The sequence below is a fragment of the Diceros bicornis genome, chromosome 4 (assembly GCF_020826845.1).
Source record: "Diceros bicornis minor isolate mBicDic1 chromosome 4, mDicBic1.mat.cur, whole genome shotgun sequence".
In the NCBI taxonomy this organism is placed as follows: Eukaryota; Metazoa; Chordata; class Mammalia; order Perissodactyla; family Rhinocerotidae; genus Diceros; species Diceros bicornis.
Window position 1 is genome coordinate 62,415,467 of NC_080743.1, and position 22,448 is coordinate 62,437,914.

The 22,448-nt window shown below is 37.3% G+C and overlaps 1 pseudogene; it reads right to left on the minus strand.

The window, feature by feature from the left end:
- Nucleotides 1–20,852: 20,852 nt before the first annotated feature.
- Nucleotides 20,853–22,209, minus strand: LOC131401358 (deoxycytidylate deaminase-like; annotated as a pseudogene).
- Nucleotides 22,210–22,448: the final 239 nt, after the last annotated feature.

A 22,448-nucleotide genomic window follows, 5' to 3' on the forward strand; every position in this document is an offset into this window, starting at 1 on the left:
ACAGGAATATCTCTTTTTACTACAATCACAAGATGTTTTGCTAGCTCGGGAGGTCAGTGGTCACAAGATGTACACAGCAGGTCAGTGTGACTCCTAGTGTCTTGGAAGAAATGCTTATCTTTAGAGAGATGATGATATGGGGAAAGGCATACATCCCTATCGTTAAAGGCATCATTCTTTACTTTGGGATATTTTAAATGTTTAAAGCATACGTAGAATGCATGCTTGACAGGCCATGTCAGGCCATTCAAGAAAAACAAGATCAGGTCAAATTGGTTTTAAATCAAGTGGCTTCCTCATATATCTCAATACATATACTTTTTTTATTGCTTTTCACTTATTCATCAACACTATGTGATTCTATGCAGCAGGTAGAAACAACAGACTAGACACAAAGTAATATGCAAGGTCTTTAAAAGACCTTGAATGAAATACATTAATAGATGAAGCACATATATAATAGCTTTTGTGGAAATTAAATTGTATATATCGAACTTCACCACATTCTATAAGACCACATAGAACAGAAGGATAACACATTAATACATCAGAATGGTGAAGAGACGGAAATGAGGATAAACAAATCAATCAAATAGTTTGCAGAGGAGGTCTGCTCAGCCTGAATTATATCCATGAGTCTGTAAATGGAGGAGAAGTCAACAGTCTTTTTTAATATTGCTCTATAGAAAAAAGAGACTGAATTCAGATAACGGGTTGCACATGGATAAACCACCACAGAAAAACCATAAAAATATATAATATTATATAAAATACTTATATTTGTAAGCACAGAATCAAAATATCTGCAACATCAAGACTCTCTGGGGTCTAGTACGAGCACTGATTTGGGTACAAAGTGTCCTGAGAAAACCACCTATGGTCTTTGAGCTTTGAGCAATGTTATCCCTAGCTTATACACTCAAGTGAAACTGGATGCCAGCTATATACTGACGTACCTAAATTGATAGATGAATTTCCCAATGGACTTACACCCCTGGTTATGGGGATTACACCCCCGATTGTTTCCCAGAATTTATTTTCCACTTCCTCTGGAATAAATCAACCTTCTAATTGTTAGTTGGGCAGAATAAAAGCTGCATCTCCTTTTTAGCTGGTTGTGGTTATATGACCGCAGTCGTCCAATGGAATGTACAACTTCTGAGAAGGGGATCAGAAGCAGTGGGGGGTGGCTGTACTCAGCTTCCTCTTTTCTCCTTCTTCTCCCAGCTAACATGTGGGCTTGGTGGAAGGACTTCTGGCAACCATCTCAGAGTACGGGGTGGTCTTTGGAATGAGGATCAAGCAAGGTGAAGACCACAACAAAAGAAACAAAGCAAAATAAAAAATGCAAAAAAAAAAAAATCCAAAACAAAAGAAGAAACTGGAACCAAGCCCCTCACCAATGGAATGCCAGAATCACCTTGAATTGCCTACTTCCTTCTCTTCACAAGACAGAGAAATATAACCACATATTTTTAAAGATATTGTTCTTTTGAATTTTCTGTTGCTTGCAGCCAAACTTGATCCCAATGAATCCAGGATGTCAGCTGAATATCAGTTAAAGCTTTGGTTCATGAAATGTTTACCTGGAGTTCTTTATTTTTCTCATTGTAATGATCAGATGGATTATTTATTTTTTGCTAAGGCTAAATGAAATTTTTGACAATGACACCCATGTTATTGGTATAAGTTCATTTTTATCTGTATATTTTCTAATGAAAGGGAGAAAATGAAACCAGTCTTTCCAAAATTTATATGAAAAGAAAAATTTTAGAAATCAGAGCGAACTTCTGGGAAAATGGTAGATTCGTAACTTATTTCACTGAGATAATCCAAAGTAGAAAATGTAACTTCATGTATATTGAATCCAAAGAAGAGGTATAACTTCAAACTTAAAATCAAAGTTGGAATAAATTTTTGCATACACTTCCACTAATTTTGAATAAGAGGAAAGGCTGATGTCTGTACTTTAGAAGAATAAGTTCAATTTAGGAAATAATTAACAAATGCTACTGGGGCCTTTGTTAGAAGACAACTATAGACAAAAAAATATTATGGAAAAGGAGAATAAATTAATGTGTGAGAAACTTTTGGTGGAGCCAAAGCAAATGGCCTTTGGCTTTAGAAGTTAGGGCATGACCACACAACTTTTGACCTTGTTTGTATGCAGTGGCCTATATGGTTCAACATGCCTGGTTTTTTATTTGCTGTGCAGTGGTCTCTTTACTGCTGTGGCCTGAACAGGCAGCTGTAGGATTTTGCATCTAATGTCCATTTGGGGTTTTTACTATGACAGATTGCTGCTGATCAGGATGGATTTGTCCAAGTCAAGTGGCTGTTTTTATATAACTGAGTGTCTTAGGTCAGTTTCTGAGGAAACAGACTCAGATGGACATCTACACGTAGAACATTTATTGGGAAGTGCTCTCAGGAACAACACCTGTAAAAGAGAGAGAGAGGCAAGACTGAGCAGAAGGAGAGATTGAGCTGTGAGGCAGTTGCAGCAGAGGATTTAATCAATATCACAGAGTTCTGGAGCTAGGATGGCCTTTCAGAGAGTTCCTAGAACAGGGAATGGGGCTATACCTTTTTACTCCCACATTTGAGGTGTGCTCTCCCCAGGGAAGGAATATCCCCTTGGACAAAGCAACTCTCTTCCACTGAAGACAATTCCTGGAGAGGGACCTGTCTGTGAGCAGTCAGCAGCCAATACTCCTTAACCTGCGAGAATTAGTATAGTTTTCTTGAAAGCGGTATATTGGCGGCTGGCCACATCATCTGCTAGAGCAAGAATGTGTTTCTATGGAAGTAGAGATGCTGGGCCTTAAACAAATTCACAGACCTCACAAACAGTCAAAATTGAAAACACATGCCACAAGGCCAAAGCAAATCTTAGGCAATGTTCATGAGATTCTATAAGCGCTGACCTTCAACTAGGCTGCCTTAGCATCAATGACGGAGGCAAAGATTCTGTTAAAGTAATCAGAGAGCTCTTAAAAATGGATTATTTTAAAGCACTAGGCAGGAAAACAATTAGTGCCAGTTTTTGCCTTGGCTTTCAGTCTAGACTAGGTATGCAGCCCAGATGAGATGCCCCAAATTGGGTTCCTCTCCTATATTATTTGAACTGACTTCATGGTCAAGAAGAAGACCTCTGAAGAAACTAACTTTGAATTCATGTGGCTGGTACACAGGCTCAGGAGTCACCGCCCACTATATAGTCTCAATTTGTCTACACCAGCTCTGTTATTGCCTGGATTTCTAAGAAACAAATTGTGGCTTCACTCAGGGAAGGATGGTAAGTTTTATTAATAAACAAGTAAAAAGGAAACAGGAGGCCTTCTGCTTCTAGAAATGGTAGAGGACCCAATTTGTACCAACTTTCTTGTCAAGGACAAGTAGAAAAAGCAAGAAAAATATGAAATAACACCCGTCTCGTGGCATTGAAGAACCAACAAAGGAGAGATTAATTCCTGGGTGAGTATCTGGGAGAAAACAGAAACTCACAGAGGTGAGCTCTGTATTAGGGGCTGCTTTTCCCCTAGAGGCATCAGCTGATTCCACAAGAGGCAGCTAAAGATACCGAGAAGCTCAGCAAAGCTTTCAGCAGACTCAAAAATCTCCAAAGATACCATTGGGGCCACAATTTTGAGTTGCAACCTTAAAGGGCTGCATCCTAAGAGTAAGTGTGAAGCAGAAGGGGAGTTATCTTTGCAGAGACTGTAACAAAGCTTCAAATTTCCTTAATCCCTGAATTTAATAAGGTAATTTTGCAATGCCAATGCCCCTAAATGATTCTGGAGGAAAAAAACATTATCATTAGCCCCAAGTCATTTCTCTATTTTTAAAACATAATTGATCAACACAAAAATAAAAACAAAAGCAAAAGAAAACAAAAGAAAATGCCACCCAGAAAGATAAAGAGACAAAGTAAAATGAACAAAAATTAAAAAAAAAAAAGGACAACAGAAAACAGACACAGACTTACCAGGCTCCTATATAATGGAGTTATCAGGTACATACTTTAAAATAAGTAGTCTTTATGTGCTCAAGGAGATAAATACAAGATTAAGAATTTTGGCAAAGAAATGGAAGAGATGAAGAACAAATGGAAATTCTTTAATAGAGAAATAAAATGATAGCAGCTAAAAAACATAGATGGATTTAATAACAGATATGACTCCACTGAAGAGAGAATTAGTGAGTTAGTTAGAAGATAGATTAGAAGAATATATCCAGAATGAATTTTGGAGGGACAGAGGTTTGGAAAAAATAGAAAAGACAAAGTATGCAATTGAGGTGATATCATGAAAAGTCAAACGTGTAGCTGGAGTCACAAAATGACAGAAGAGAGAATGGAGAAGATGATGTTTGAGATGAAATAATGGCTGAGAAATCTGCAAAATAGAAAGCGAGGTTCAAGAATTCCAATGCACCAGGGCAAAATGAACAAAAAGTAAGTCACACCGAGTACATCATATAAAACTACTCAACACCAAAGGCAATGAAAATATCTTAAAAATACAGAAAAGAGACTAATTTCCTAGACAGCAGCAATAATTTGATTAACATCTGACTTCCAAATAAAACACAACAGGATCCAGAAATTAATATAATGTTGATTTCAGCACGCTAAGACAATAAAATTGAAAATCTAGAATTCTACACTCAATGAGAATATCCATCAAATCTGAAGGTAAATGCTTTGTTTTAGACAATAAAAAACTATAATATTTGTCACGATACAAAAAAATGAAGAAGGCTATTCTTTAGGAAGGAGGTAAACTATTACAAAGAGATAGAAAAACTAACTATAATGTTAGGAGTCAGGATAGAAATTATGTTTAAGGATGAGAGTTGGAGTGATTTTGGGAGTGGCATACGGAGTCTTCTGAGATGCTAGTGATATTCTATTTCTTGACTTGAATTGCATAACACAGGTGTGTTCTCTTTGTGATAATTCAATGAACTTTTTAATTTTGATTGTGTACTTTTTTGAATGCTCATTATACTTTAGTAAAAGTTTAAGTAAAGATAAGAGGTTTTTTTTTTTTCCAAGAAGATCAGTCCTGAGCTAACATCTGCCAATTCTCCTCTTTTTTGCTGTGGAAGACTGGCCCTGGGCTAACATCCATGTCCATCTTCCTCTACTTTGTATGGGACGCCGCCACAGCATGACTTGACAAGCGGTGCATCGGTGTGCACCTGGGATCCGAACCGGCGAACCCTGGGCCACTGCAGCGGGGTGTGTGCACTTAACCGCTTGCGCCACCAGGCTGGCCCCAGGATAGGAGGTTTTGAATCACTTATTGTGCACAATTTTTACAATTGGTGAAAAAATAACTAGATTCTGGTTGCTTTTTAAAAAAACCTCATATGCATTATTATTATTATTTAATTTATGCTGAAATTCCTTAAGAATAAAAAAAGTCACCTGATGAATGAGAATGAGTAAAATATCAGGAAAGTGAACATATGTTAAAGCAAAATAAAGTGACAATACTTGAACAAGTAATAAGTATTCAAAAATGAAATGTGATTAAGTTACATAACTATAAAAGCTGTGGGACTATGACTATATGCAAATATTGATATGCTGTGAATGAACATACAATATAGGTGATTCAGTTTTTGGCAGGACAAAATCAAGCATTCGGAGCACCATCCAAGAAAATATATTAGTATTCTCTTCATTTAGCAAATACTATAGCAAATCATGCCAGCATTATGACAGAACATTTGTGCAGAAAACTAACATTATTTAAGGAATGAAATACAAAACTAAACAATTAAGATTGTGGTAGATGTGATGAATCAAATAATTTTAAATATGGTAAGAAATACTAAATATTTTCCTCTAAGGTTTGAAAGTATAGCCTCAAACATAAACCAGGTAAAACGAAAAGTAATTAAATATGTGTATTTCCAAATTTACATATTTCCATGTAAAAAATTTTTTATGTGTTGAAGAATTTCTGCAGTACAGAAAATGACTGGCAAAGAATTATAGAAATCATTCATAGACAAGTTACAAAAGCTGAATACAGACAAAAATGATTTGAAGAGTCGCACAAATGATAGCATCACCATGCACAGAGAGTATAACTGACAACACCTGAAAATCCAAGAAAAATTCACTCACATTCTATATTCTTTGATCTGTGCACATGTTTTTCAAAATTTTGGTAGCAAGAGATATAGTACAAGTCTACCTTTAAATAGTTTTTGAAAATGTCATACAAAAATAGTACTCTTACTTTTCAGTCTCAACAAAACATTGGAGTCTGTTAAAAATGTGAAGAAATATGAAATTAAAATCATCATTTAATATATGATTAAGAAGTTGAGCTAATACTATCATGGGACTAGGAATTCAATTTGTGGTAATCTGGAATACTTCTTTAGAAATTTTGAAGATATTAAGAAAATTATGGATTCTAGAAAGCAAGCCAAACATATACTTCCAAAAATATTCTTTAAATTAGCACTACTTTGACATGATATTTTAGTAAAATTCATACTATAGGCAGAGTGATATTAGAATGCCAATTCAATGTATTTAATTCCTTGCAACTTCAAAGGATTAAGGGAGTCTTTAAAGAAAAATGAATTGATGATGTGAAAAAGAAAATATCATTGATGCTAAAAAATTGTAGTTTTTTAATTGTGACTCCAAATCCTATGATATAAAGCCACTCTTTGCTTTTCACGATAGTGTGGGACTGTAAAAAGTGATCATGAAAGCAGAAACCATGCAAAAGGACCTTAATAATCAAAGAGAAAAATTATGATCATTTTGTCACCTCTAAAAATTTTAGTTAAAACATTCAATACAATCTTACTGTCAGTTATAAATATATAAGAAAATAAAAAATAGTAAAAATAATATTAATTTATGTCACTTAAACCAATAGAAACATCCAGAATTGAAATGTTTTATTTCTTTATAAAAATTTACAAGGGAACTTTGAGCAGTGCTTGCCTTATTCTCATCATATAACAATGATATGCAGTATCTTTCCTATGCCTTGGTGAATTTTTATACTTCTTTCTAAGTTTGCTCCCAACATTTGACACATTGAATTTTTCTTCTTTTTTGTTTTGTGAGGAAGATCAGCCCTGAGGTAACATTCATGATAATCCTCCTCTTTTTGCTGAGGAAGACGGGCTCTGAGCTAACATCTATTGTCAATCTCCCTCCTTTTGTTCCCCAAAGCCCCAGTAGATAGCTGTATGTCATAGTAGCACATCCTTCTAGTTGCTGTATGTGGGACGCAGCCTAAGCATGGCCGGAGAAGCCGTGCGTCAGTGCGTGCCCGGAATTAACCCGGGCCGCCAGTCGTGGAGCGCGTGCTTAACCGCTTAGCCACGGGGCCAGCCTGACACATTGAATTTTTGATATTGGGGAATATCTCTGAGAGTTCCTTAAATGTGAACTTTTCTGTCAGCCTCACTCCATCTGGGACATCTTCATCCTTTTCATCACAACCACTTTCCTCATTTATGTTGATAAGTTTGCCTTTGCTAAGTTCCTCTAGGTTCATATCTATAATTTCTCAAACACTGGCAGTATCAATATCCCAAGGTCAGCTAATTCTTCTATAACTGCACTTACATTCAATTTACATATCACTTCCAGAAATCAGCATCATGGCAGACTGAGTTGTTCCCTTTCAGTCCCCTCTAAGTGACAACCCAATGGACATCCATTGACCAAGAGAGGATTCCCTACACAGCACAACAGGATACCTGAGAGATCCATGCAGTTACACATATGAAGTTGGGTGAACTGGAACCCGGAGAAGCAGTAGAACTAGGGGAATGATCCCATCCCCCTCCACTGCTGGCAGTCATCCAGGGTGTGGGTCCTTATGCAGTGGCCATGCAACTGTGAGTGGAGGCGGGGGCAGCCCAGCCCACATGCAAATGCCTGGGGAGCCGTGGTGGCCTGGCCTGTGAGAGTGCACACTAAGTGGCACCAATCCAGCCTGTGTGGACACACCCCACCAAGTGGCAGTGGCCCTGCTTGCAGGAGTGCCTACCAAGGGCCACTGGCACCGCCCTTGCAAACAAGCCCACTAAAAGGCAGTGGCCCTGCCTGTGAATGGTCCATAGAGCAGTGGCAGGAGCAGCATGTTGACCTGCACAACTACGAGCAGATGGGACAGGAGCAGAAGAAACAGGCCCTGCCCCCCTCCAGCAATGGCAGGTGAAATCTGCAACAAGAAAAATCAGGAACCACAGCAGAACCAGTGACCCAGCCCCCAGTAGCAGCAACCCCGACGCCAGCTCTACCAGCAGCAGGGGCTGCATACAAGTCCCCAATTCTCCACCTCCCCAGCAGTGACAGTGACATCTGTAAACCCAGCACACCTGGCAACGGTGCAACCAGCACCACAAGACAAGCCAGGAACAGCAGTGAATGTGGCGCATGGGACAGCAGCATCCAAGTCCATGAAAAGCCAGTGGAGGAACGTGAGACCCAGATCACCCTAGAAACATCAGAAGAGTTTGCAGCCTGGTGACCCCAGTGGCATCACAGGAGACTGCAGCAATATCTAAGCAGCAAGGCACCAATAGTGACAGAGGCACAAGCAGCACAAGGAAGGCACTGTTGACAATTCTGGCAGAGGCAGTGGGGGTGGAAAGTGAAAGCTCTAAAATACAATCAGAACCAGCTCAGAACCAAAGTACCCAAACACATACCCAAATAGGAAAAGGTGATTTCTACCTCAGACGCACTGGCAGAGGATCAATTCATCAAACACCATGAAGAACTACAAATATGGCAGAACAGAGGGACAAAGACAACTATCCAGAAACTAAAGCTGAAGTCACAGAAGATTCCAATCTAGTTGAAAGAGAATTCAAAATAGCTGTCATAAAGAAACTCAGTGAGTTACAAGAAAACTCGGAAAGACAGTTCAATGAGCACAAGAATAAAAATAATGAACAGAAGGAACAATTTACTAAAGAGATTTAAGCTCTAAAAAAAACCCAAACAAATTCTAGATATGAAGAACACAATTAATGAGATAAAAAAATAGTGCAGAAAGCATAAAAAAATAGAGCAGATCTTATGGAGCAGAGAATTAGCCAGATGGAAGATAGAAACTTAGAAATGCTTCAGGTGGAGGGGGAGAACTAAGAAATTGACACACTGTAATAAGCCAATATGACCCCAATGAAGAAAAAAATCTCACTCCTAGCCTTTTCATTTTCATCTTTATTGGTCAATTCCCTCTTTCTATCACTATTCATGTAAAATGTCACATAGATTTATCGTTGGAATACAAAAGGGCAACACAAGCACACACTGCTGTTTGTGCATGGAACAGAATAACAGTCACTGACAAACTTTGAAAGAAGGGATGTAATTTGCCACTGATGTTATTGTTTACTGACTGCACATTTGTTATTTCCATAGTAATTGATGGAATGAAGAGCTAGTAGTAAAGTTTGCACTTTATGCAATTACTAACATTTAATATACTGTGGTAACTGAAATTTGAGCCTTGTTTTTGGGAGATTGGTGTCATTTAAATGAACCATGGTAACTGAAATTTGTGTATGTTGAAATCGTGAAAAGCAAGGACTGCATATATTAGAAAAAAGAAGATCGCACTAATTGTGTATCCCTAGAAATCAGTTTTGTATTTGCATCTGCCAAGTGACCAATACGAACTCCTTTCCAATCTTCCTCTTTTTGCTTGAGGAATATCGTCACTGAACTAACATCTGTGCCAATCTTCCTCTATTTTGTATGTGGGATGCTGCCACAGCATGGCTTGATGAGAATTGTGTAGGTCTGCACCCAGGATCTGAACCCACAAGCCACAGGCTGCCAAAGTTTAGTGCACAAACTTAACCACTACACCACAAGGCTGGCCTGTTTTTTTTAATTGTAAGATAGTTAATATTTAAAAGACACGACAGAAAAGACAATAAATTTCAAATTTTAAAAACCTGACACAGTACCAGAAAGAGCACATCATTCAGAAAAATAAGATAATTTTTAAATTAACTCCCTGTCATTTCTCGAAGATACTTTTCCCTTATATGTTTACCTTCATGCCTTTTGAATGATTTTATAACATCATTTCCTCTAGAGAACATGAAAAGATAATCCAGTCTGTCCTCTAGCATAAATTGATCAAAATTTTCTTTTTTATCGATTGTTTAGAAAAACTTTTTTTGGCTATACAATTTAGCACTACTGTCAAATTAATAAACAGAAACTTCATTAAATTGGAGTCAGGAGCCAAAAGAGGGAGCTCTCACACCCAGTGTGATAGCCAAGCCCAACAGATGAACAGAAGGAACAATTTACTAAAGAGATTTAAGCTCTAAAAAAAACCCAAACAAATTCTAGATATGAAGAACACAATTAATGAGATAAAAAAATAGTGCAGAAAGCATAAAAAAATAGAGCAGATCTTATGGAGCAGAGAATTAGCCAGATGGAAGATAGAAAGAAGAAAGATTTCCTCTTCTTGATCGGCAATAAGCTCAGCCAATGACAGACTGTCACAACTCAGCCAATAAAAAGCCACTACACATCAAACTCTCAATTCCTCCAATGGACTCTTGTTTGACAACAGCCCTCCTAATTCATCTGCTTTCCCTCTATAAAAGAGTTTCTCATTTCTTGCTGCTGAGGGACTTGCACGTGGCTCCCCATGATTGCAGTGCCCAAACTGCAATTCTCTGCTAATTATGAAAAAAACCCATTTTTGCTGGAAAAATAACTTTCTGTCTATTTGTTTAGGTCAGTACTGCTAATGTAAATTATTTATTTATCATATTGATTTATAGTATTTTTATTTTATTGAGGTCATATTGGTTTATAACATTATGTAAATTTCAGGTGTACATCATTTTATTTTGGCTTCTGTACAGACTGTATTGTGTTCACCACCAAAAGTCTATTTTCCATCCATCACCATACATAATTGCCCCTTTACCCCTTTTGTCCTCCTCCCACTCCCTTCCCCCTCTGATAACCACCAATCTGTTTTCCATATCTATATATTTGTTTATCTTCCACATACGAGTGAAATCATATGGTATTTGTCTTTCTCTATCTGACTTATTTTGCTTAGCATAATAGCCTCAAGGTTCATCTATGTTGTCACAAATGGTACAATTGCATCTTTTTTATGGTTGAGTAGTATTCCATTGTATGTGTGTATATTATATATATATATATATATATACACACACACACACACACACAATGGGGCACTTAGGTTGCTTCCAAGTCTTGACTATTGTATATAATGCTGCAATAAACATAGGGGTGCATATATCTTTTTGAATTAATGTTTTCATGTTTTTTGGATAAAATTCCAGAAGTGGAATAGCTGGATCTTATGACGTTTTCATTTTTAATTTTTTGGGAAATCTCCATACTGGTTTCCATAGTGGCTGCACCAATTTGCATTCCCATCAGCAGTGTATGAGGGTTCCCTTTTCTCCACATCCTCTCCAACCCCTGTTATTTCTAGTCTTGTTAATTATAGCCATTCTGACATGAGTGATGTGACATCTGATTATAGTTTTGATTTGTATTTCCCTAATAATTAGTGATGTTGAACATCTTTTAATGTGCCTATTGGCCATCTGTATATCTTCTTTGGAAAAAGATATCTTCATATCCTCTGCCTATTTTTTGATCAGGTTGTTTGCTTTGTTGTTGTTCAGTTGTCTGAGTTTCTTTATATATTTTGGAAATTAACCCCTTGTTGGATATGGGATTTGCAAATACTTTATCCCAGTTGGTTGGTTGTCTTTCCGTTTTGTTGATGGTTTCCTTTGCCATGCAGAAGCTTTTTATTTTGATGTAGTCCCATTTGTTTAGTTTTTCTTTTGTTTCCCTTGCCTGAGGAGACATGATATTCACAAAGATACTGCTAAGACTGATGTCAAAGAGTGTACTGCCTATGTTTTCTTATAGATGTACTGTGGTTTCAGATCTTACATTCAAGTCTTTAATTTATTTTGCGTTAATTTTTGTGTGTGGCTAAGATAGTGGTCTAATTTTATTTTATTTTTTTTGTATGTGGCTGTGCAGTTTTCCCAACACCACTTATTAAAGATATTTTTCTTTCTCCATTGTATGTTCTTGGCTTCCTTGTCAAAAAGTAGCTGTCCATATATGTGTGGTTTTATTTCTTGGCTTTCAATTCTGCTCCACTGATCTGTTTGTCTGTTTTTCTGTCAGTACCATGCTGTTTTGGTTACTACAGCTTTGTAGTATATTTTGAAATCAGGGAGTATGATACCTCCAGCTTATTTTTATTTATTTTTTTCTCAGTGTTGCTTTGGCTATTCAGGGTCATTTGTTGTTCCATATAAATTTTAGGATTTCCTTATCATCTTGCGAGATCAGTGTATGTATGTATAAATAATTTTTAAAGCTATAGGTTACCCTGCATATCTATGTGTTTTGTAGTAGTTTTATTTATTTATTTATTTATTTATTTCCAGGCTTCTATCCAGCAAAAAAACACCTAGCCTGCCATTCATATATTTACACACAGAAGTCAAACAGTCATTTCAGAAGGCAATGCTTTATGTTTCAAAATTTAGCCAAGATGGTGAACAGTGCTTAGAATGAATGGAAAGGATGATTATGTAGGACTGGTGATGAGATAGATAGGAGGGCCTGGGAACTCGGATCAAGGGTAAGTAGACAACAATATGGAGGCATAGAAAACTAAGAAATGAGGCCTAGGAAGCAGAGAGAGAAAAGATTATGTCAATAAAAATGAATGTGAACACAGACCACATTAAAGAATATTAAAGTTGAAGATTTAAAGACTATCAAGTTCTTTCAATCTAGTCATTTCACAGTGGGGGAAATTGAGATATAGAATGTTAATCAATGCGTTCTAGTAAGTAGTCCATCTAGGATTGTATCCTCACCCTCAGGATGGGACTCTTTCCACTGTTGTAGATATGACAGGGAGGAGGACACAGAATAGAGGCAGGAACTGCTGCTGGAAGCCAGAAAGGGGAGAGAAAAACAGGAAGAAGTGCTGATGGGAAAATGGAAGGCCCGGTGAAAGGCACGTGATTGTGGGAAGCAGTCTGGTTTTCAAATAGGAAATGAGAACAGGATGAGGTTTTCCACTTGCAGAGAAGGGGATGACAGAATGTGAAACTGTGTGGGGTGGGGACATGATATTAGTGTTCTGAGGAATTCCCTCTCTAGGGGAACAAAAATCATCCACTGAGGTGAACTTGGGGAGTGCCAGATAAGACCCCAGGCAAAGGTGAACATGCAGTTGCCCTTGGCCTATGCACCGATAGGGCAGCCAGAGGGAGCCTAGGGAGGGCTAATGACAGAGGAAGAGCTCTGGGCTTCCCCCAGGACACTCAATACTCATTATTCAGGCTTGATTCTAATCATAGGATGTCCCACCCATCTCAGATTATTCTTTTGGGATTGTGTGTTTCCAGACAGTATATATAACCATCTCCTTCCCTCCCCATTGTTTTTTATATAAATTTCAGATTCTTGGATCTGTGTTTGTAAGTATTCACCAGTACAAATAGTCTGTTAGTTTCCCTTCTCATGGAACCCACTGCCCTCTACCTCCTCTACTCTTTTTCTTAGGGATTGAGATACATGAGCCAATACAATTGACATCCTTAGGAGTTTGGTTTATCTTTCATGAAAGTAATGGAAATATTTTAATCATAAGCTTGACATGGTTGGGTTTGCATTTTATGTAAGAACTCTGCAGTAGAGTGCTGAATAGATATGGAGAGGATTCGAATTGTGATGTATAGTTAAGGGATTGTGTCAGTAATCCAGGTCACACATAATGATAGCAGAACTAAATGTCAGTGAGGTCAAAGAAGAGGCAGATTTTACAAATTACGGAGAGAAATGACATGGTGATGTAGTGACATGCATTTTCTGACTACCGTAACCCAACACAGTTGTTCACCCCACAGAAGTTTAGGCTTCAGTTTGAAAAGCGTGCTGCTCTATCAAGACTTCAAATTATGGACACCCCAAGGGTTAGGCAGTCAACATGCCTCCCTAAAGAATATTTTTCTGAATGGGTTTGTATCTGAGATTCTAGACATTGAAATGACAATTATCACAATGTATTTTAATTCTTGGCTTAAATATACTTCTGTAGTTTAAAGCTCCTTGACAGAAGTGAATACATTGTCAATCCCTGTATGTACCTACTAAGATACTTAGTACCAAGTGTGAAATGTGAAACATAATGAGTTCACTAAGGGCTTTAAAATGGAGCCAGAATTTCACAAGGAAATGAAACTTATGCATGTCTTCATTGGGCAAAACATGAAATTTTGAACGGAATCAGGACACAAATATTCTGAGAATGCTGCAAGAAATTTGCAACTCATTACAGTGTCAGATTTTGCCTCCCTCAAGCTAGCCTTAGCAATCAATTATGTTTAGCCAAGACTACCTTTCTGCTCCCAACCCTAATTAACATTCTTTATAATGGAAACCTCCCTCTTTTGCCTTAAAGTCCCTGCAGGACACTATTTGTGTTGCTATCCAACTCCGTGTATCCCAAATCGTAATTCTTTAATCCCAAATTAAATGTCTCTCTGCCTCTCATTTTTGCTGTTTATTTTAGGTTAATATACGTGGTGCCAGAAGAGGGACCTGAAATGATCTCACCTTTGTGGACTGGTGTCCCCTGGAACCGTGTACCATACCTACACGAGCCGGTTACACTCACCATTTCCATGGATTGCTGACTCTCCTCATCAGTAGCCCTCTCAGGTTCTGACCTTTCTGCACTTGGTCAAGGTCAGTGCCTTTTTGGGGGGTTTGGGGGCGACTGCCGAGGAGACCATCGTCTCAGTGCCAGCATGCTTTTTCAGCTCAAGGTCATTGTTGCAGGAAGGGTTTCCCCTGATGGGGTTTTTTTCCCCTGATTTGTGAGTACTGTGACATAATTGAGTGGTTTGTCTATTCTCATTCTTTTTGTCATTCTTGTTTGCATGCTTTTCTTTAACATGGGTCTTTCATTTCTATTTCCCCAAGAAGTTCCTCCCTCAGCAACTCCAGCTGGTTTTATGTTTAAGAATTATGATTCCTTCTCTTGTAAATTCCTATCTCAATAAACTAAAATTACTAAGGATAAATTAAAATTACGATGGCCAGTAGAAGGAATGTTCTGATTAGATAATTTAACAGGTGCACTTAAAAGCAAAGACTTCAAAATTCCAAAAGAGCTTCATTGAAAGTTTCATTGTAAAAAGCTAAGAAAAAATTAAAGTTGTATGAGATATGTAAAGGAAAATATCTCACAATTCTTAGTAAAAGTCCACCAAGTTAGTAGACTTACAGAAACTTTCATATCTACTCTTGTAGGAGGGGCCCATACTGGGCCCCTCCCAGAGTTGACAAGTCTCTGAGGGTCTTCCTGATAAAGTGCTACATTATTCCCTTAAACAGTTTAGCCGAAACTAAAGTCAGAATTTATGGGGTTGCTTTATACAGCCAGGAATATTTACTGTTTGTACTGACTGAAACCTAGTAGGATATTTGAAAGGATTTAATAATTTGATAGTCAGAAATGTGGCAAAATTGGAAGCTGATATTTAGAGCCTTACAGGCATGTTTTAGGCTTTTTCCCCTAATCTAAAATAAAACTGTGTACTCAGAGGGAAAGAAGAATATTGAGAATAATGTAGTTGGATGGGTGGATCAACTCACAATGTCATTTAAGTCACATCTTACAAATCTTTGTGAAACTGGCTATGCAACTCTAGAAGCAGTTCAGTTTCCACTCATTCCTTTTCACCAGTTCCTGATTTAGAAAAGAGCTCTATTCAGCACCTTAAAAACACACAAGTAGTATATAAATTGAGTATACTCTCAATGTATTTTAGAAAACTAAAATTAGTATTTAGAAACTAACTCAAATGAATTTCAAGATCGTGTGTTATAGGAAAATATTTGGTATTAAAGTTAATTTAAGTTTGTTGGGTTAGTTAAAATAGGCTTGTCTTTAGGGTTATCAGTATTAAATATAAACTTTTCCACCTAGGTTTACTAAAAGTCAAACAAATTTGTATTATCTTTGTTACAAAATTTGCCAGCAAAAACATTGGTGACTAACTTTTTCCTAATGTGTCTTGAAGTTTTTTTAGGAAACCTAAACATAATTATTGGGAACAAGTAAATTAAATATATATAAGTAAAATAAAAGGTTTTTAGATGTACTTTTTAACAATAAGTTTGTGTTATGATATAGGTACTTAAAACTTCAAAAACTTTTGGTAATTTGAAACCTTATAGTTTTGCTGAATTAAGTTAACAGACAGAAATTTATTGAGTATCTAGATTATTTCCAAATAATATAAAATATTAGACATTAATTACTAAACTTACATTTATCTATTTTTGGCTTGTTATTACAAAAACAAAAAAACCCAAAACAAAAACTAAAAGATGTTTTGGTCTATTAGTAAACATGTTTTGTGCCACATTGAAAAATCTATAGTTTGAGAAAATGTATGTTTTCAATAAAAAAAGTATAAAGAGTAAATATGCTTTTGTTAGGAATGTCAATTTGTCCTAAAATAAAACTGGTTATGTGAAAGAGAAAGTACCATTTCTGATTATAAAAAAGAAAATTACAGAAGGTTTATTAAAACGGAACTCTGAGGGGCTGGCCCAGTGGCACAGTGGTTACGTGCACATGCTCTGCTTCAGCAGCCCTAGGTTTGCAGGTTCAGATCCCGGATGTGCACTGATGCACCATTTGTCAAGCCATGCTGTGGTGGTGTCTCATATAAAGTGGAAGAAGATGAGCATGGCTGTTAGCTCAGGGCCAATCTTCCTCAGCCAAACCAAAAGAGGAGGATTGACACCAGATGTTAGTTCAAGGCTGATCTTCCTTACCAAAAAAAAAAGGGAACTCTGAGAAAAGAAGTTTTATTTATAGTCAAGCTGACTAAGATTAGAATGAAGTAAATGAGTTTCAATATCAAAAGTAAGCTGGTACAAAATTAGACTTTGGTTTTCTCTCTGTTAGAAAGAAAATGTTCTCTTTGGCTTTTAGTCTGCTCTTGATAAAGAGATTATGAAAAGTTTCCTTTTTACCTTTGGCTAGTCTTCCTAAAAGGCAGGGATTTTATGTTTTACCAAAGTAATTTCCTGTGTTGTTTTTCTCAGGTCTTTAATTATGAGAGCTAAGATTTTTCTTACAACCATTTTACTTTTCATATTTGCCTATAAGTCTAATTGTCACCATGGTTAAATAGATAACTGACTATTGTTTTACAGTGACCTATGATCCTATTTGACCAAGTGTTTTAAAACCCTTTTTTCATTTTTTCAACAAACTTCCCCAAATCAGATTCTAAGTGAAGTCTTTTGACTTGGAGTCCAAAAGATTTGCTAAACTAACTAGGCTGATTTGATATGTTACATTACATGGAAAGTATTGTCAAATAAATAGCGACACTAAGCCCTCTTTATGTTGTATTTACATAAGTATATAAATATTCTAGAAATTATGTGAAATCTCTAAAATTCTGATATGTCCTGGTATAATGTTATTAGTCATAACTCTAGTTATTATCTTAAAATAAGTATGTCACAGAAATAAAAAAAATTTCTTTGTCAACTGCATTATAATGAACCATTTTTAAGTTTTTTATTGTTTATTGTTACTCTGATGCTTTTGCAAAAATACTTCATAGAAAGGAAACTAAACAGGGTCTCAGTCATCAAAATTGAGGCTCACACTAAAAGGACTGAAACTGAGCATCAAGATAATGCCCTAACTTTCATGTAAAGGCAGCAACAACAGAATCTTAATTTTTGACGAGTGTGGATGAAGTGAATTCTGCCTCTGAAAAGAATAGCCCCTCATTACCAGAGTTTTGCCATGTTGGTTCTTGTAACACAGCGGTAATCTGCTCCTGAATCAGAGAAATTAAGAGGGGTAGGTAATGGCTGTAAATTAAACTATCAGTCAGAAATATGAGAAATCCAAGATGGTTACTTGGCTCTTTCCTGCTCCCTGGCAAACTGCATTTCTCAGTTTTTCCATTCCTTTACCCACGATAGTGCATGAAGAAAAACTGTTTCTGTCCCTTGAGGTCTCAGGCCTCCCCCCTCTGGACCTTTGAGCACTTGCAGCTGTATTTCATTCAACTGACTCTTAATATGAGTTATCAATATATTCTTGTTATCATATGTATGTTATCTGGATGGGTTAAAGCCTTCCCCTGCTGCAAGGCTGATACGCTCTCAGTGGCAAAGAAACTTAGAAAACATATTTCCCACTTGGGTTATACCTTTCACAGTCTCTGGTGATTGAGGTACCCACTTCTCTGGGCAAAATTTTTAAGCGTTAAAAAAGGCTTTGCAAACTTCCTGGAATTATCACTTTTCCTGTCACCCTGAATCATCAGGCAAAGTTGAGAAAACTAACGGAAAAACTGATTCAAGAAGAGAAAGTATTAATAACATGGAACTTCATGAACTGGGGATGATGATCTAATGTTTTGTTTTTCTGGATTTAAAGAACTCTTTTCTCTTTTGCACTGTGAACAATTTTCTCTTTTCCATTGTGAATAAAGATGAAACATTTACTTTTTCTCTCTACCTGATCCCTCCAAAATTCAGACATCTTTTATAAATATCAGACCAAGTTTTAATACAAACAAATTAGTTTCAATGTGACTATCTTTGATTAAAAAAATGAAGATAATTATAGAGAGAAGAATTATATTTGCATCTTTGTAGATATTATATTCTAGTTCTGTTAATGGTCTTTGAGATTTTGTTATGTACCTGTAGACTAGACTTTCCTGTCCTAAGGTACTGCCTTTGGTCTCAGTGACTGTTTGCAATGACCCCTTTGGAAAACATAAACTCACTCAAGATGGGATAATCACTGGCAGACCAATGTCTGTTGTTACAACCTTCTGCTCATCTCTTGTTGTCTTATGTTAGTATGACCAGCTACTGTAAGTCTCTAATATCTTATGATCAGCCTATCATTAACAGGTTAAAAAAGTTTTCTCAGGTTCCAGTTTAAAGAATTCTGTTGGTCACCATCTAGTGCCTGGTGACTAGATATTTTGCAAGTATCACCAGAGGAAGACAACCTTTAAGCCCTGTTGGAAAGGACCTTACAAGTGCTCCTGACTGCTGAAACTGCTGCAGAACTACAAGGCATTGAACCTTGGAGAGACATTTCACAGCTAAAGAAGCCTCCACCTGACATCTAGTCCTGTACAAATGCTGGAGACCTACAAATCAAAATGACTAGGAAAAGAAGTAGCTGACATTTGATGTTGACAGCTTTCCCAAGATTTGGGACCAGGCTGGTACGGACATACACATCACTCTAACCTCATTAATGATCCTTTTTATAACAGACTTTATCACACTGATAAATTTATTGAGCCTGATGATAATAATTTAACATTTTTACTTAGAAAGGCACACTTAGTTTGCCGATCGTTTCAGAATATCACTTAATGACTTTTTTTTGGTATTTATTATTGGAATTTTGCTACATGTACGTGTATTTAAACTTCTTATGCTACCTATCACTCAGATCTGCTCCAGAACTTCAACAACCACCAAAGTTATGGTCTCTCAATGTCTCAAAATGTCTCATTTCATGATCGCCTCCTTGTTTCTCAAATGTAGCCTATCCCTTATGACACTGACTCCTTGGAACAACCATCAAAAAAAAGGAAAAAAGTTTTCCTCCATTGCGGCACATGACTTTTTGGGACTGGCCCATCCTTTGACATGGGAATAAAACAATTCATGGGTCATCAGTGATGATTTCAGAGAAAAATCCCAATCAAAAGGAGTAAATGTGAAATGTGGAACAAAATGGGCTCATTTATGTCTAAGGGATTTAAAATAGAGCTGGAAAGCTATTAAGGAAATGAGTCTTATACAGGTCATCATTAAGCAGAACAGGAACTTTTGAACTGAGTTAGGATACAAGTATTCTGAGAACGCCACCAGAAATGTGCAATATGTCATAGTGATGAACTTTTTCCTCCCGTTAGCTAGCCTTAGCAATCAATTATGTTTAGCCAAGACTAGCTTTCTCCTGCCAACCCCAAGTAACATACTTTGTAATGCAAACATTTCTCTTTCGCCTTTAAAAGCCCCTGCCTCTTGCTTTCTAGCAGGACAGTATTTGGCTTGCTACCAGAATCTGTGTACCCTGAATTGCAATTTTTTAATCCCAAATTAAATGTCTCTCTGCCTCTCGTTTTGATTCTTTATTTTTAGGTTAACACAGCATGTGTTGAGTGATTTTTTGGTGAGTGAATTTATGAATTAAAGTCAGTAGAGGGGATTATTGCTTATGTTTTTCATGGTCCTATGCACTCTGGGATGGCTGCAATTTTACTTCTAAGCATAATCGAGAGCTGGCTATAGTTTATACAGTTGCTTGGAGAAGTCATAGGTGATCTGAGAGAGCAATTATTTATTTGTCCTTCCAGCTCTTGTAGCAGTGAAGAGTAGCTGCTGAAATTAAGTGGATGACAGATAGCTGACACCCTTCTACAGAACGGTGGCATCTCAGCAACCTGAGATACAAAAGGGGGAGGCACCCTCACTGAACCCTGTGTGACAAGCCATCTACAGGCTCCTTTATTTTAAACTCTAAATCAATAGTGTAAACAGATGTAGATTTTTGTGACAGGAGAGACATGAAGATTTGAGGCTTTATATTTTTCAGATGTCTACTTTTGCTGTACTCACTATTAAAAAGTTATGTGTAACTTCAAATGAAAGACATTAGCAGCTTCTTAGCAGAGATTAATCCCAATCTTCTGAGAGTTTAATGAGCTGTAACTCACCGAAGCTTCTGATTTGGTCTGCTGTTAAATGAATCAAAGTCAATGAAAACCTTGCTGTACTTTGGTGTGAATTTCCTGAATGTAACCCCAGCCATATCAAATATGAGCCTCATAGCTGTTGTCTCATCACTATCATGGTATTAATCAGACATGAAAATAACTTATTTTGTACCTCTCTGGATGATAGGCTTAGCATATTCTTACATGGGAACAAGCTGACATACATACTACAGCCTTTTATTCTTGCTTAATTTCTGTTCTTGATGACACTCAGTTTGGTATGGCACATGTAAGAGTATTTGGTACCTGGCTTACTCTCCACTGTCCTCTAAGGGAACAAGTCATCACTGTAGCAATTTGGCATTCTATTTTACGTAGTCCCTACAATCACGTTTTCTGCATTCATGATTCAGGCTTTGATCTTTTGGATCTTTGCTTCTCTGTGCCTATAGGAAGGCCACTGCCATGAAATACTCAGGTCATTATGTTGTAGCTGGAAAAACCTGGGACCTTGTCACTGAGCCAAATTAGAGAACATAATGACAAGGGATTGAGGAAAAGAAAAATGGTTTAATTTTGCCAGCAAAATGAGGCTGTGATGGGCTTATGCCCCAAGACGCACAGTCCTCCTGAGGCATTAGGAGTTGGGGTTTTTAAAGGGACTGTGATTATTTTCTGGGGGGAATGTTGTTGGGGGGTACCCTAGACATTCTGGCATTGGGCCAGCTGTTATCTCTGCGGCAGGAGGTTTAGAGCCCCATTGATCAATCTTCCCATGCTACCCAAAATTGGGCCCTGGGGAGATTAAGGAAACTGCTGCCAATGAACAATTATAAAGTTTACAAGGTGTTAGATAGGGGAGGGGGAGCTATGGCTTTGCAGTTCTGTGTCCTCCCATCAGCCTGTGTTTGGCCGAGATAAGGGAAGCCGCACGTGTCCTCCATTTATTTGTCTCCATGATGAATGGTGGATTCGGTACCAGGAAGCCAAGGAGTTGGGGAGCTTCAGCTTCTTGATAATTTCTGGATATCAATTTCCCTGTAACAAACCTCAAGCACTGGTAATAAGCCAGAACTTCAGTGTGAAGCCACCTGGGCTTTTAACAATTTGTCACTTCCATTTGCCTTGTGGAATTCAGGGATACAAATGTTAAAACAACCAATATGTACATGTGAACGTAACTTATGTAAGCTGGAAATGTAAGCTGGAAAAGGGAATGAGTGCTTTTTGGTTTTTAACTCCATATATGTTGGGTTCAACGTAGGGGAACTGATATCAGGGCCAGCATTATAGTCACCCCTTTTTTTCCAGGACTTCACTCACGCTGGGTTCACTCAGCTGACCCCCTTCCATCCTCCAATCCTGGTTCCAAGAACCTGCAGTCACCTACTGAACCCCACCATTGCTGCCAAAGTGAACCCAGGCCATTCAGTGATATCTGAAATTAGCCATTTAGCTCACTGATTTTCACTGTCTATTTGTTCCAATATAAGCCTTTTAAAGTCTAGAGATTTCCCTTATCAAAGCACTTTGTGCAAAAATGGAGTGAATTTCAAGAGAGATTTCAATATAATTGTCACAATTATTAGTAA